The sequence below is a fragment of the Peromyscus eremicus genome, chromosome 11 (genome assembly GCF_949786415.1).
Source record: "Peromyscus eremicus chromosome 11, PerEre_H2_v1, whole genome shotgun sequence".
Taxonomy (NCBI): Eukaryota; Metazoa; Chordata; class Mammalia; order Rodentia; family Cricetidae; genus Peromyscus; species Peromyscus eremicus.
Window position 1 is genome coordinate 67,217,747 of NC_081427.1, and position 13,841 is coordinate 67,231,587.

The following is a 13,841-nucleotide window of genomic DNA, read 5'->3' on the forward strand; positions in this document are numbered from 1 at the left end:
TTGTTGCTTTATCCCAGTCCACAAATCCAGCAGGCACTCTCTGCTAACCAACAGACCACTTCTGCCAAGAAAGCAGGGAGGCTGTCTGTAGATCTTCCCTCTCCTTCTATTCCTCTAGATCCAAGGCCCAGTCTCATCCTCAGAGCTATAGCAGACCCTCTTTGGTGACCAGGCTTCACTGTCTCTCCCCATTCCAAGGAGACAAAATGAGCATATCCTTGTTGAACACTACTCTCCTCCTTCCTATGGACTCTCTCTAGCCTGTGCCCATTCCTATGCATCAGCTCCTAATACTCAGAAACAACATTTTACTTGGAACTGCCAGTGGCCACAACTACCATGTCCATAGAAAATTTCCAACCAGGCAACACATAGGCATCACACCCTCCAAAAATCCAGAGGGGGGGGGGGGGGAAAAAGAAAGCAAAGAACAAAATAGCCACCCAACAAAGAGAAGTGCAGAAATAAGCACCTAGACCTATAATCAACTCATCCCAGATGCCCAAACACCAGTGTAAAACCACAATCATTAACAGCCATGTCAGTATGTCTTTACTAGAGCCCAGATAAACTACCACAACAGGCCTGAAGAAATAAACCTTAAAGTCACCTGTATAAAGATTACAAAAGTCTAGAAGAAGAAATTAATAAATCCCTTAAAGAAATCCAGGAAAGCAAATTAATATAACTGCCAACGACCTGAAAATGCAAAGAAAATCAACACAAAACACACACTGGTAATGGAAACCTAGTACAGTGGGAACTCCCTAAAATATATTGGGGGAGTCCTAATGAGGTTTCCTAATAGTGGGGTTGAAGGAGTCCCTACTGGCATCTCTTGTCACCACACAAGTCTTCAGTACTGGGACTGGGTTTCATTCAATTGAGTTGTTGGCCGGGGTGGGGATGGGGGGGGTGTCCCATAAAGATACTAAGCTTAAAGCTATAATAGATACAGAGAAGACCTGGTACAAGCTCTGTTCTTGCTGTTTTAGTCTCTGAGTTCATATGAGCTTTGCTTAGTTGATTCAGAGGGTCTTGTTCTTCTGGTGTCCTCCACCCCCTCTGGCTCTTAAACTCTTTTCATCTCTTCTTCTGCAGGGTTTTTCCTGAGCTCTGAGGGGAGGAATTTGATGGAGACCTCCTACTTAGAGCTGCACATTCTGAGAAGAAAGACAGTCTCTTCTCTCTCTCTCTCTCTCTCTCTCTCTCTCTCTCTCTCTCTCTCTCTCCCCCCCCCCCTCCCTTCTCCCTTCTCCCCTCCTTCCTCTCCCCTCCCCTCCTCTCCTTTCCACCCCCCCTCCCCATAATGCTTGGCTATGGGTCTCTGTATTTGATCTCATCTGCTGCAGGAGGAAGCTTCACTGATGATGGTTTAATAAGGCAGTGATCTATGAGTATAGTAGAATATCATTGAGAATCATTTTATTGTTACTTTAAAAAAAAATTTTATACCAGTAGTATTTGGTATTACTCTAGGTCTAGGAGCAAAGAGCTTAGTTTAAGCAATGTCGCAAAAGCAAGAGCAACATAAGAACTAAGATCTTTTTGGCATTAAAATAGAAACTATATTTTCAATGAAAGGATAAAACTCAGGTGCTTTTTTAAAGATAACATGGGCATAATTATTCATTGAGAAAAATTAATGAGGAAAATTTGATGTGATATATATACTCTGTGTCCTTTCCCACTGAATGGAAGCATAAATAAGTATGAACTGTATTAAATGTGAAAACTGTGGTCGCCACAGGTAATTTAGAACCTGGTCGGGAAAATCAGATAAATGAGGTCAAGATTCCAGATACTTTGCTGGTACCATGTAGTTATTTTTGAAAACTCTGATTTTTTCAAAGTTTTCAAATTAGCTCCTAACCATCAGAACAGGCAGAGGATATAAGCTATAAAAGGGCGGAATATTTCCAAGTTATGAGAATGTGGGCCAAAAACAAAAACCACAGGAATTGAATGGATGATTTCCAAGAGACCGTAAGTCTGCTAAAGTGACTACAAGCTTAGGTACACTATCAGAAAAAAAGAATGATCAGGATTTAGAACCTTTAAATGTTATGAGAATAAAAAAACACAAGATAAAATAGCTTATCAATAGCCAAATAAAGCACCAGACAGCATCTGAGATGTCCTTGAAGAACAGTCACACCAACAACAGGATCTCTGAAGGTGAAAAAACAAACACTAGGATTATCATCAAAACTCAACGTCATTAAAAGGAGGGTGAGAAACCTGAAAGGAAAAATCTGATAAAAGTCTCACAGGTGAAAGACTGGCAGCCCTAAGCGGAGGCTTTTAAGAGGTCAAGGCATTAAGAACAGTTTAGACTTAATCCAAAAGAGAAATCCTCTACATACTCCAACACTGGTAAAAGCAACATAAAACCATAAACAGACAAGAAGTCTTTCTCATGGGACATCTCCAGTACCCCAGAATTGATTACACCAGCTACTCCTGCTTTGAGTCAGCCATTAGTAACAGAGTAAACTGGACTGAAAAGTTTGCTTTTTCAAAACAAGGCCTTTATATTAAATGAGAATAATAGAAGAATGTTGTAGTACTATTCTAAAGAGGGCTCGCAAAATGGCTTAGTAGGTAACGGCGCTTATAGCCAAACATTATCACCTGAGCTCCATCCCTGAAATTCACATGGTGAAAGGAAGGAACCCACTCATTTACACAAACAACTTACTACAACCATGCTAAGTGCACTTCATCATTTACAAAGCACACTTAAAATAAGAAATTCAGTTATAAATACAAAAGCCCAGAACCTTTAAACATATATCCCTAAAGTTAACTCTTGTGCCTCCTTTAACGGATGCAACAATGAAACACACTGAGTACCTGCACTTTGTCACTAGCTACACAACATCTGACAAGTTCTCTCAGACTCATTTCCTCTCTTTAAAACAAATGGCAAATGAGCTCTCAAATCCCAAGCAGACCTTACTGTTTATGACTACAAGAATTTAACTAAATACACATCTAGCATTTGAAAATTTAACACTTCTATACAAAGCCTCTAACATGAAGTTTTCAGCTAGTGGTAATAAATAATGATCTTTTCCTTAAAAGGATTAAATGAGCTACAATTTATAAGCTTGAAAGGAAACCAAGAGTTGCAAATTAATGTAGCATGGTAGACTTAGCCCACCACTCAAGAGTCTCACCTTAATTAGTGCCCTAAAAAATAAATAAAAAAAAGTATCTCCAGGGTCACCAACATGCTTGGAGAGTAAAGGTCTTTACTGCCAAGTCTGAGGAACTGAGTTGGATTCCCTGGACCCACACGATAGAAAAATGATTCCCATAAGCAATATTTAGCCCTCCATACACATCCCATACTATGGCAGATGCACCTGTTGCCACACACACAAATAAGTAAACACAGGTACTCAATTTTTAAAAACTTCCATTGATCCCCAGAGACTTATCTAAGCCTAAAGTTTTATTTTAATTTTGAAGTTTAGTCAATTATCTCTTTAAATGACTTGGGTGTTTGCTTGTTCTAATGATATAATATTTTTTTTCTAATCAGTGGGTATTAAGAGAAAGGAGCTGGCAATATCACATAGCACTGGAGGGAAAATGAAACAAAATTGCTTATTTGAGGGTATAATGCACACATTTGTAATCTCAGCACAGATTTTTATCAGGACAGTGGGTTCAACAGAGTTAAGTTTCAGAATGGCCTGAAGTCCACATTGGAGGGAGAGTAAAAGAGGACATAAGAACTATGACCACAAACACTTCTAGTAAAAATGATTAATGGACAAATTATAAAAATAAAATGCAAGCACTCATATTAACATTAGTTGAAATTATACTAGAAAATAGTTTCAATCTTAAAAAAATGTCTTAAAACTAAGTTCATAATCTACAGTACAGTGAAATGTTTCACAGTGTTTTTCTGTGTTTCTAGTGATCAGAAAAATATGGTAACAATTACTTCCAAAATCCAATCGTCGAGTCTTCTACTTTTTTGTCTTAAAGAACATAAGACAATTTTTAACCACAATAAATGCAAAACTTAGCTGGACATGGCAGCATACACCTGTAATCCCAGCTCCGGGAAGGCTCTGGCGGGGGGATCATGTTCTAAGCAGCATGAAGGACAGAGTGAGTTCCATCCTAGCCTGGGCTAATTAGCAAGAAACTGGCAAAAACAAAAAGGAAATGCCTATGAGATAAGAAATCATGGTTTCCCTTTTGAACAAGGCTAAACAGAAAGGAATGGATGCTTACACAGACATCCCTACAAGCCTGAAGAATATTAACAATTTGTAATTAATCACTTATAATCATCATAAGTATGGCTGAAGTCTTTGGAATGATAAAATATTTAAATAACAAGCTAATGGAAAAAATTCTTCCAGCATGACTTTCCTTCAGAAAACAGAAGGTGACATTGCTTTTCAAAGTAGATCATGGCATTAGAGTTGACAGCAGCAATCAGCAAATAAAGATTACAAACACCAGTTGAGCACAACTGGTGTGGAAGACAAGCAGATAATTCAAATAACTGAGATTATTATTTTCAAAGACTCCTATTTATCACAGAGATAAAAATGTGAAGTTTGCTTTAAAAGGTAAACACAGGGTTGTAACTCAGTAGTCAAACACTTCCCTCAGCACTGTAAACACAGTAAAACTAAAACCTTACAGTGCTAAGTATGCACGGCAGCAGGCACCGACCATTGGCAACCTCCAATGACGTACACACAGAACAGAACGACATGCTAAGCGTTCCTCTTGACATGCTAAGCTGCACTGGATAAAGGTTTCCTTTTCTTTTCCAGTACCCATTCATACTAACCACACTCTTCACAACCCAAACCTCTCTGCACCCAAGACTTTGCTACAAAGACACTATCACTGTCATCCAGCAGGTATTTCCAACCTGTGACATGTACTGCAGAGTAACTATGAATGTGAACCAACAGTTGTAAATTTACTTAAAATACGATAGTATTAAAATGTGATTTCTCTTGTAACTCAAATGTGCAATTGTTGAGTATAAACTTGAGATAACAATATTTCATCAAAAGCCCTATTTTTCCTCTAAAAAAGATCTCTGGGTTAATTAACCTGTTAGTGGTCATGAAGAAATGACACGGAGAGATGGTCTTTGTGTGGGCTGACCATATGGAAGGGAAGGGAAGCTTCTCTAAGAGTTACAGTTTTTGCAACTCCTATGGAAGCAAAGTTTCAGCTGTAAGCAACAGTCACAACAAGTGCAAGGAGGGGAAGAGAGGCAACTGCTAGAGCCCCGAGGAAAAGAAATGGGTGTGACACAGGCTTGGAACAAGTATGATAAAGAAAGCTTACAGTAATTAAGAAATTCCGGTTCAAGGCTCTGCCATCTCCAATTCCTTCTCACTCATCAGCATTACTTCAAGTCCATGCCCAGACCTAAACGATTAATCCTCCAGTATGAAGGAATCTCTTGACTGAATGCATTTAAGGCACTAGAGGTACTAAGGAATCTACACTGTAACTCACTGTAACAGTGGGAGAAGTTTAGCACTTGCCTTAGGAAACCATGTTAGGCCTAACAGTAATATATATTAGGTAGTAACTAGGCTTGATAAGACTTTCCAGAAGTACAAATATATAACAGTTATAAAAATTACTTCTTTTTTCCATTTTTCCAGTGGTTCTAGGTACTGAATTTAGAGTCTTATACATGCTACACTAGGCAAGTACTCTACCATTGAGTTATGTATCTCCAGCCTTCTTTATGCTTACTTCAAATAGAGTCTGAGCATATTGTCCAGGCTAGCCTTTAACTCTAGCCCAGGCTAGCTTGAACCTGTGGTCTTCTCTCTTGCCTTAAGTCTCTAGACTAGCTAGGATTAGAAGCTTGAACCACCAGGACTAACAAAAAATAATCTAATTATTTATTATTATAATATTACCTCTATAAGCAAATGGTTTTTAATTTTAACATTGGATTAAACTTTTGAAATCTAATTATTTTATAAGCTGAAAGTTATCAAATTAAACAATAATCAGCCTGGCTAAGTGGCACAGTGAAACAGGAAAACTAGCTTCGAAGTCCAATTCTATCATATTTCTTTGAACCAGTTAGTCTAATTTTGTTGTGCCTCCACCTGTAAAATGAAAGTTAAAACAAAACAAAACCCCAGAGCTTAAATACTTCATAAGGATTTAAATGACGTTCACTTTTAGAATATCTGATAAATACCAGCTGCTAAATATATTTAGCGATTAGTTACTGATGAAAAGTAAAATTCAATTCTTAGCCACCTGTAGTGCTTTGAAAGTCTTAAGTTTTAAGGACTCTCTGAGTTTTTACTCCTGCTGTTGTAACAGCCCTGACAAGAGCAACTCCAGGAGCCACGGCTTACCTGGCTCACAGTTCTAGGTTACAGTCTATCTCTGTAGGGAGCCATGGCTTACCTGGCTCACAGTTCTGGGTTACAGTCTAGCTCTGCAGGGAGCCACGGCTTACCTGGCTCACAGTTCTGGGTTACAGTCTAGCTCTGCAGGGAGCCACGGCTTACCTGGCTCACAGTTCTAGGTTACAGTCTAGCTCTGCAGGGAGCCAGGGCTTACCTGGCTCACAGTTCTAGGTTACAGTCTAGCTCTGCAGGGAGCCAGGGCTTACCTGGCTCACAGTTCTAGGTTACAGTCTAGCTCTGCAGGGAGCCAGGGCTTACCTGGCTCACAGTTCTAGGTTACAGTCTATCTCTGCAGGGAGCCAGGGCTTACCTGGCTCACAGTTCTAGGTTACAGTCTAGCTCTGCAAGGAAGGAAAGGGGCAGGAGTGAAGCAGACAGTCACATTACAGCTACACTCAAGATCATCGAGCAGTGAACTAACACACTCATGCTAGTGATCTGCTTCCTCAACTCAGAGAATTTCCTTCCTATTGAACAGTTCACCTACAGAAGGTGACCTTCCTACCTCAATTAACATTAATTTTCTTAGAAAAAACTGAAATTGTTCTCCCTTTTCCCCAAATCTTACACTTTATGCCAAAAAATACGAAAGATATTCCATCTACTTTACTAATAGAATTACTCTTTGTTTTATTTCAGTGTTATGAAGGTACAACTGGGATTATTAGTGCCTGAGGTATACTTTCTCAGAACTCTAATGAGGCAAAGCACTAACATGGCACACTGTGGACCAACAGCAATTACAGCAAGGCTGTAGAGTACAATCTAACATACAAAAATCAATGACCTCCCACCAGCAGAGAACAAGACCCTGCCTTTAACAACTATCATTTTAGCTGAAGATACATCACAGGGGTAGAGCACCTGCCTAGTATGAAAAGTCTTGGGCTTATTCTTCAGCACCAAACAAAACAACAACAGCATTTTTCTATCAGTATCCAAAACAAAGTGAAAGATTTAAATATCAAAGATTGCCAGAGAAACGGAAAGACGAAGTATGAATAAGTAAAACATAGAGACTTTCAGGGGAGTTAAAATAATTCACAATAATGATGGGTACACAGAATCATGAATTCATCCAAACCCACAAAAAAGGACATTAAAAATGAATGCTGGGCTGGTGAGATGGCTCAGTAGATAAAGGTGCTTGCCATTGCCACCAAACCTAATAAACTGAGTTCCATCCCCTGAACCCATATGATAGAAGAAGAGAATGAACTCCCATAAATTGTCCCCTAATCTCCATATACATGCTAGGGTGTAAGTGCACACACACAAACACAACAAATAAACAAACAAACAAACTTTTTTTTTTTTAAGAGAAATCCTAATACAGAATATAGACTGTGATAATGTATCAATTGTATAAAATGTACCACTCTGAGCTGGGCATAGTAACACATGCCTATAATCACAGCACTGTGGAGGCTGAGACAGGAGGATCAGAATTTCAAGACTAGCATGGGCTATGTAGCCAGAACCTATCCCCAAAAGTACAACGAATAATTTTTATTTTTTAAAAAAGATGAAGACCCCCTAGTAGGTCAGCCATACACCACAGCAGGACTCACACCCGAGAGTAGCTGGACAACACAAATCAGACTCTACTTGTGGGTTTAAAAAGACAAAGAACATGAAATTAGCAGATAGGAAAGTGGAGGTGGAGAAGAGCTGAGGAGAAGGGATGAATTTGATCAAATCCATTGTATGAAATCTTCAATGAGTAAAATATATTATTTTTAAAACGATGAGATGTACCAATCTGGTGAAAGTTAAGAGATAATGGAGAGGATACATAGAACAACGAAAACTTATGCACACAAATCTAAAGCTTCTCTTTAAAAAATACTTTCATGGCCTGGAGGCTTAACTGTTAAGAGCAGTGACTATTTTTCCAGGGGACCCTCATTCAATTCCCAGAACCTACGTGACTAACAACGATCTGTACCTCCAGTTCTAGAGGATCTGACCCCCGTCCTATGGCCTCTTCAGGCACTGCACATACATACATGCAGGCAAAATACCAACATACATAAGAAAGTAATTAGGCCGGGCAGTGGTAGTGCACGCCTTTAATCCCAGGACTCGGGAGGAAGAGCCAGGCGGATCTCTGTGAGTTCCAGGTCAGCCTCATCTACAGAGCGAGATCCAGGACAGGCTCCAAAACTACACAGAAAAACCCTGTCTCAAAAAACCAAAGGAAAAAAAAAGGTAATTAGTTAATTAAAAATTAATTGGGTTTTAAAAAAAAAAAACCTTCAAGGGGCTGATGGCTCAGAAGTGAAGAGCACTCACATACGGACTCACTGTCTACTACTGCAGCTCCAGGGGATCAACACCTTCTTCCGGCCTCTGCACCAGATATACAAATGGTACATACGTACATACATATATGTATACGTACATACATACACACATATACAGGTAAGCACTCACACCCACAAAATAAAAAATAAATCTTTAACAATAAAAGTCTTTTTTTTTTTTCAGTATGTGACATACAACTGCAATCTAGGTAATAAACACCATTATACACATGCTTAAAAATAAGTATCTGTAATCATTCTGTTCACCAAAACCCTGTGATAATTTTACTGGAAGTCTTCTACAGCTAAAAACAATCTAAGGTTTGTGACTGTTCATTAGATGTATTAGAACTGACTGTTTAAACTCATTTGTGCCAGTCACATTCATTATGTTTCATCAGTCACCACCACCACCATTTTCTATCTCCTGCTTTCTTTGTTTCATTTACCAAAGCCAGCACACTGGTTGTTTCACTACAAGATCAGCATCAGCCTGTCCTAACGAAAGCAAGCTCCAAAAAGGCAGAGATGTTTGTTTTATAAAGTTATATCCTTGGCCTATCAACGTTGAAAATAGTGAGTAAACAGTTATCATTTAAAATTATAGGATTTTTTAACAGTTGTCTGGTATAACGAAGGATAGTCATTTCAAGCAAACCAAGAGAGCACATTCATTTCACAAGGACTTGAAAACTGTTGTTGTTGTTGTTGTTGTTGTTGTTAACATAGTTCCAGAGCAGATGGTAAAGTATGGTTTGTCCTCTCTAAAATTCATGCTAGGGTTTAGTTTCCACTGCATTAAGAGGGTAGAAACTTAATTCATGTTTCAGGATATTGCCATTGGGATGTGATTACAATTAGATATGGCATCACAGTAGGGTTCCTATATTAAATCAAGAAAAGAAAGAAATGAGAGAATGCATGCATACACACACACACACACACACACACACACACACACACACACACACACCCTACCTCTCATCCACCTCTTGCCATATGATTACCTGAAATACTTCAACCACTGCCAGCAAAGTTATTACTAGATGAGGTTCATCAACCTTGGACCAAGACTGAACCACAAAACCCATTTCTCACAATTTACACAATCTGTGGTACCATATTACTAGCAATGGAAAAGATAATAAAACAAGTGGTATAGAAAGAGTGGAAGGTAGTTTACATTTTTGGTTTGTTTTTTTTTTTTCTACAAAGGTGCTCAGAGACAAGCTGAATTAACTAATACTAACTGGAGAAACAGGAAGTCTCAATATAGTATCCACTAGGCCTCTTGAAGGACAAAAACAGCAAAAAAGAATCTCAGTAAAAGGAAGTCAGAAAACTTTAAAGGAAACTCAAATCTCTGCTACTACATGTTCAATGCTTAAACCTCCTTAGAACCTATTTTTCCAATTGCATGTCTTATTTTCATTCAAACACTTAAGAACTTCTAATAAATACATCCAAGTATCTTCACCTTCCATTTTCCTCTATGAATGGCTTGAAGACAACTTCTTTTAGACTTTACAGAATTTATTAGAAATAAAATTCCGAGTTGAGAATCATGGACCATACAATAACCTCAGCACTTGGGAGACTGAAGCAGGATAATAGGGAGTTCAAGGCTAGCTAGAACTACCGAGTAAGACCATGTTTCAAAGAACAGCCAAGCAAGCAAAGATTCCGAAATTTCACTGCTCAATAATGGGATCCAAATATACATTTTTACCAAGAATCATAGGGGTGTTTGTTTGTTGGTTTGTTTTTGAGGCTGAATCTCACTATGTAGACCTGTAGACCTAAACAACATGGAATTCACTGTATACTAGGATGGCCTGGAACTCATAGATCTCATGCTGATATTAAAGGCATGCATCATCATTCCCAGCCATTCTTAAGTAAACTCAAGTATCCCAACACTCTTTCCAAGCTCATTAGAAGTCACCTACTCTATGACTCCCCCAATTTAGACTCAAGATTTGTACACTTCAAGTATACTGTGTTATTTCTCTCATAACATGTACCACATTATCTCTACCCAGCACTATCCCTCACCAACTCTGACTATAGCAAAGCTTTCCGTCTCACCATGGCTAACAGTGGCAAATAATTATAAACTCCTACGTAGACTACAAAAGCCAGGAAACACATACAACTCAAAATGCTAGCTCTAATCTACTGTTCTCCCACAAATCAGCATGAATGCAAGACTTCCATCACAACAGAAAGTAAAACAGAATTAGTATAGCTTTAGTAAATTTTCTATGGAATATGTTCACAAACTGAAAGCAAAATAATTTAAAGAGCTAAGTATTTTCAGTCTACATCACGAGCTTATTGTCATTTGCTTATAATTCAAGAACCTGATACATATAGCACACCCCTAAAGTTTGGGGCTACATACTTATCAAAGAATGAGAGGGCAGAACAAATTTATAACCAATTAAATAACTATAAAACCAAAATGTCCATTCTGGGGTAGCATTTATAAGACAGTAGTGAAATATTTGGCTAACTATAAGGACAAAGATTTTAAGACTACCCACATGATGTATAAAAATACAAAAAAGAGAAAGAGTTGGTTTTTTTTGTTTCTTTTCTTTTTTTTTTTTTAAAGTAACTAACGGGCCAAGGAAATCAAATTAAATCTTAATCAGAAATATGTGTAGATGCAGAGATCCACAGCCAAGTACCAGGCTGAGCTCCACAAGTCCAATCAAAGAGAGGGAAGAGGCATTCTATGAGCAAGGAGCATCAAGATCATGATGGGGAAACCTACAGAGACAATCAAACCAAGCCAGTGGGAACTCATGAACTTTAGACCAACAGCTGTGCAGCCTGCATGGGAATGGTCTAGGCCCTCTGTATAAGCAAGACAGTTGTGTAGCTTGGTATACTTAAGAGGCTCCTGGCAGTGGGATCGGGATCCGTCCCTAGTGCACGAGCTGGCCGCATAGCCCATTAGCTATGGTGGGACACCTCACACAGCCCTGATGCAGAAGGAGGGACTTGGACCTGCCTCAAATGAATGTACCGGCTCTGCTGACTCCCCATGGAAAGCTTCACTTTTTCAGAAGAGGGAATGGGGGGTGTGTTGGGGGGGAGGCTAGAGTGGGGAGGGAGCGGGAGGAAGGAAGAGAGGGGGATCTGTGGTTGAAATGTAAAATGAATAAAAAATTCTTAATAAAGAAAAAGATAAAAAAAATATTTGAATGTAAAACACAATAATAAAATAAAATAACATTTTTGCAATTAAAAAAAATGTATATATCCTGAAACAAAGTTCTAAGTCACTGAATGTAAGAATCAGAAGATGACTCAAAGACCAATTCTACTTTTGTCAGGAATCTAGAACTTCTTACAGAGCTGAGTAATCTTACCAAAATCATGTAACTAGTGGGCAGAATCTGGACTTCAGAGTTCATGTATGGTGCTCACTGTATAGTTTGCAATTTAAAAGAAACTGCTAATTCAACAAAGATGCATCCTAAATTCAGCCCATCTTCACAAAATTCAATTCTTAGACTAAGCATTGACTGCAATTACATACCCAAACATGATCAATTTCAAGGCTGTGAACAACTACAGTCAAGTAACTCAAAAACAAAATCAATGTCACAGTGGACACAGTTAACTACCCAGTGATTGTGAAAATTACCATGAGATTAGCTGGAAATATATTTACTTCTTTGGAACTGCCAGAGTGGTTTTACAGATCTCAGAATGAAGAGAAGACATTCTAATCCAGCTTCTCTGTGACTATAGTGTATTGAAAAGTGTTATTGATATTCTATCAACACTTTTCTAGAGACCAAGTTCATTAGATGTCATCTCAAGTATACCATTGCCTGTTTCTAGACTCCACATTCTTCCTTCTGTAAAATTTGAAGGGGTGGGAAGGTTGACTAGATTTTGATTCCTTCTAGTTCTAGTGCTCCCTCTCAGTTAATTATTCCAAATGAAAACAGGGCTCTCTTAAGGAATGTAAGCCATATTATACCGAGGTCCAAAACATTTAAAAAAATAAATAAAAGAAACATAAGTCACCTGGTAGAGTGTAACTGGAACCAGATGAGTCTGAAAGTTTTTATTCTCAAGTTCAAAAGTCCTTCTAAAATCATCACAGACAACAGCTAAAACTGGCAATATGTGACCCTGAAAAACAGGCATGGCCAAACTGGGAGTGTGGCATTTGCCTTTGATCCCCACACCTGGGAAGCAGTGGGCAGACAGATCTCTGAACTGGAGGACAGCCTGGTGTATATAAAAAGACGATATAGACAACTGGAACAAGAATCAAAGAGAGAAGTGCCTGCAGATGAGGGCTGGAGATCTTTCCTATGGCAAACTGTCTGTTCAACTTTACCAGAACCATGTAATCTTGGAAACAACAAGTCTGTTTTTAAAATCTTTTTATGTTCCAGAAAACAGTTTACTGCAATCACCATCCCCTACACAACCACTTGTCCTCCTCTCGTTTTCCTATAAAGCAAAACCTAGATCTTTCAAAATCCCATTGTTTATTTCATAAGTTAACTTCTGAGCTGTGTGACCAATCACCGTCCACTGTTTCTTAACTAAAGTGGATTAAGATTTTCTTTCTACAAGTCCCTTAACTTTATCCTACTTTCAGCCTAAAACAGCATAGGAACTCTCAGGATGACTGACCTCACATTAAAACACCCTCTGCTTACTGCCCACTCCTTTCCACCCTACCCGACCAAACCAGGCTCTTTCTATATTTACTATATAGAAGGAGAGGAGTAAATATAGAAATATATAAATCCTCTCTATGAAATCCTTTTCACCTAATCTTTGGGACACTTGCAAATATTATGACTGAGGCTATTCTCCCTACTGTCACTGCTCTCTTCTCAACCCAATATCTTCACAAATTTTCCTTTCGGATTCAGTCTGTTGATACTCAACTTGGGCACTTTTTTTTAAAAGTGACATTATTTCCAGTTCTGAAACAGTTGAGTTTTAAGAGAAACCAATTTGATCTTAAGCGCCTAGCGTTGCTTGTCTCTATGAATGATATGGGCAATGTTCAAAAGGTACTTCTATACCCTTCCATTCTTGGCCACAAGCCCCGGGC

General features: G+C 38.6%; 1 protein-coding gene across 8 annotated transcripts in view; it reads right to left on the reverse strand.

Annotated features, from left to right (window-relative positions):
• The window catches only part of Tmem161b (transmembrane protein 161B), an 87,608-nt gene that overhangs the window by 72,054 nt on the left and 1,713 nt on the right, over positions 1-13,841 (reverse strand). The gene's annotated exons all lie outside the window — the stretch shown is intronic.